The sequence below is a fragment of the Monodon monoceros genome, unplaced genomic scaffold, assembly GCF_005190385.1.
Source record: "Monodon monoceros isolate NGI ecotype Baffin Bay Population unplaced genomic scaffold, NGI_Narwhal_1 Super_Scaffold_21, whole genome shotgun sequence".
Taxonomy (NCBI): Eukaryota; Metazoa; Chordata; class Mammalia; order Artiodactyla; family Monodontidae; genus Monodon; species Monodon monoceros.
In genome coordinates this window covers 110,059,886-110,063,413 of record NW_021703778.1, presented here as the reverse complement: position 1 = coordinate 110,063,413, position 3,528 = coordinate 110,059,886, and the positions used below count along the sequence as shown (strand labels likewise).

The 3,528-nt window shown below is 36.9% G+C and overlaps 1 non-coding gene across 1 annotated transcript; it reads right to left on the bottom strand.

The window, feature by feature from the left end:
* Window positions 1-2,005: 2,005 nt before the first annotated feature.
* LOC114905431 lies at window positions 2,006-2,131 on the bottom strand. Its single transcript, XR_003796257.1, has one exon. It is a non-coding gene; the product is annotated as a U6atac minor spliceosomal RNA (small nuclear RNA).
* Window positions 2,132-3,528: the final 1,397 nt, after the last annotated feature.

Sequence of the window (3,528 nt, the reverse complement as noted above, 5' to 3'; positions counted from 1 at the left end):
AGCCAAGACATGGAAGCAGCATTCTTTAATACTCTTTTCCATTATGCTTTATCCCAGGAGACTGGATACAGTTCCTTGTGCTATATAGTAGGACCTTGTTGTTTATCTATTCTAAATGTAATAGTTTGCGTCTACTAACCCCAAACTCCCAGTCCATCCCTCTCCCTCCCCCTTGGCAACCACAAGTCTGTTCTCTATGTCTGTGAGTCTGTTTCTGTTTTGTAGATAAGTTCATTTGTGCCATATTTTAGATTCCACATATAAGTGATATCATATGGTATTTGTCTTTCTCCTTCTGACTTACTTCACTTAATATGATAATCTGTAGTTGCATCCATGTTGCTGCAAATGGCATTATTTCATTCTCTTTTATGGCTGAGTAGTAAGCCATTGTATATATGTACCACGTCTTCTTTATCCATTCATCTGTCGATGGACATTTAGGTTGTTTCCATGTCTTGGCTATTGTGAATAGTGCTGTTATGAACACTGGGCTGCATGTATCTTTTTGCATTATAGTTTTGTGCAGGTATATGTCCAGAAATGGGATTGTTGGATAATATGGTACCTCTACTTTTAGTTTTCTGAGGAAGCTCCATACTGTTTTCCATAGTGGCTGTACCAACTTACATTCCCACCAACAGTGTAGGAGGATTCCTTTTTCTCCACACCTTCTCTAGCATTTGTTATTTGTAGACTTTTTAATGATGGCCATTCTGACCTGTGTGAAGTGGTACCTCATTGTAGTTTTGATTTGCATTTCTCTAGTAATTAGTGATGTTGAGCATCTTTTCATGTGTCTACTGGCCATCTGTATGTCTGCTTTGGAGAAATGTCTATTAAGGTCTTCTGCCCATTTTTTTTGATTGGGTTTGTTTTTGTTGTTATTGTTGAGCTGCGTGAGCTCTTTGTTTATTTTGGAGATTAAGTCCTTGTTGGGCACATCGTTTACAAATATTTTCTCCCATTCCGTAGGTTGTCTTTTTGGTTGTTTTATGGTTTCCTTTGCTGTGCAAAAGCTTGTAAGTTTGATTAGGTCCCATTTGTTTATTTCTGTTTTTATTTCTATTGCCTTGGGAGACTGACCTAAGAAAACATTGGTACAATTTATGTCAGAGAATGTTTCGCCTATTCTCTCTTCTGGGAGTTTTATAGTGTCAGGTCTTATATTTAAGTCTTTAAGCCTTTTGAGTTTATTTTTGTGCATAGTGTGAGGGTGTGTTCTAACTTCATTGATTTACATGCAGCTGTCCAACTTTCCCAGCACCACCTGCTGAAGAGACTTTTTTTCCATTTTATATTCTTGCCTCCTTTTTCAAAGAATAATTGACTGGAGGTGTGTGGGTTTGTTTCTGGGCTCTCTGTTCTGTTCCACTTATCTGTATGTCTGTTTTTGTACCAATACCACACTGTTTTGATTACTGTAGCTTTGTAGTATTGTCTGAAGTCTGGGAGATTTATGCCTCCTGCTTTTTTTTTTTTCCCCCCCCTTGGGATTGCTTTGGCAATTCTGGGTTTTTTATGGTTCTATATAAATTTTAGGATTATTTGTCCTAGTTCTGTGAAAAATGTCATGGATAATTTGATAGGGGTGGTATTAAATCTGTAGATTGCTTTGGGCAGTATTGCCATTTTAACAATGTTAACTCTTCCAACCCAAGAACATGAGATATCTTTCCATTTCTTTAAATCCTCTTTAATTTATTAATGTTTTTATAGTTCTCAGCAAATAAGCCTTTCACCTCCTTGGAAAGGTTTATTCCTAGGTATTTTATTTTCTTAGTGCAATTTTAAAAGGTATTTTTTTTACATTCTTTTTCTGATATTTCATTGTTAGTGTAAATAAATGCACTGATTTCTGAATGTTAATCTTCTATCCTGCTACTTTGCTGAATTCATTTATTAGATCTAGTAGTTTTTGTGTGAAGTCCTTAGGGTTTTCTATATATAGTATCATGTCATCTGCGAATAGTGACAATTTTACCTCTTCCCTTCCAATTTGGATAAAAAACAATGGTTAGATGCCACTAAGTAGGTGGAAATGCCTTAACCATATGCATGTTGTCAGGCCCGAGGGCCTCTTCCATTGTTGTCAAGGGGAGTGCTAACCTTGTCTCCTTTTATACAACACTGGAATAGAGAATTTTTTAATGTTTAGCTGACAGCAATTGACTGAGGTATAATTCCTGAACAGCGCAACTAACCTTCTGGAATGAGATTTAAAGTAACAGCATACACTTTCTTCTGATGGACTGTATTTTAAAACCAATGTGATATTGTCCTTACTTTGGGAAATATTTCCAAAAAGCTATGAAATAGATCTTCAAAAATTTTATACATATGCAAACACAAATATTGTTCCAAAATTGTCTGTGTGTGTATGTCTGTGTGTCCATGTAGGCACAAAGGATTCACACTTTAAGTCAGACTGTCTTGGGTATCTTGCTAAAACTCTTTCCCACTAGTCTTAGAAAATTTTAACCAGGGAGCCTGAGGCAGCATGACTTACGGTGGTGAGGCAGAGTAATGTTTTGAGATACTCACCTGAATTGTTTGCTGAATATTTTTTTCCTCTCCTGAATTTTAATTAGGTAGGTCTTGTTTTATTATCCAGTCTGCCATTCTGTGTCTTTTGATTGGAGCATTATTCCATTGACATTTAAAGTAATTATGATAAGTATGTATTTATTGCCATTTTAAACCTTGTTTTCCATTTGATGTTGTATTTCTTCTTTGTTCCTTTTTTTTTTTTTTTTTTTTTTTTGCTTTTCCATTTTGTAGGTTGATGGGTTTTTTTTAAAATTGTGCTTGAGTTTCTTTCTTTTTGGTTTTTGTGAATCTTTTATATATTTTTAATTTGTGATTAGCCTGGTTTTCAAGTATGTTAACCCATAACTATATCTACTTGCTTTAGACTGATAGTCATATAAGTTCAAACACATTCTTTTTTTTTGGCTGTGTTGGGTCTTCATTGCTGTGCGTGGGCTTTCTCTAGTTGTGGTGAGTGGAGGCTACTCATCGTACTGGTGCGTGGGCTTCTCATTTCAGTGGCTTCTCTTGTTGTGGAGCACAGGCTTTAGGTGTGTGAGCTACAGTAGTTGCAGCACCCTGGCTCAGCAGTTGCGGCACACAGGCCCTAGAACACGCGGGCTTCAGTAGTTGCAGCATGTGGGCTCAGTAGTTGCGACATGCAGGCCCTAGAGCGCTCAGGCTTCAGTAGTTCTGGTGCACAGGTTTAGTTGCTCTGCGGCATGTGAGATCTTCCCGGACCAGGGATCGAACCCGTGTCCCCTGCATTGGCAGGTGAATTCTTAACCACTGCACCACCAGGGAAGTTCCCAACACATTCTAAAAGATCTACATTTTCTTATTCCCCTCACCTATGTTTTGTGATCTTGATGTCCTATTTTACATCTTCATGTTTATACTTTTGCTGTTCGTTGTAGTTATAATTGCTTTCAGAATTTTTTTGATTTTTTTTTTAAAGTCTATGTACTAGCTTGTTTAAGTGATCTTCAATCCTTTTAA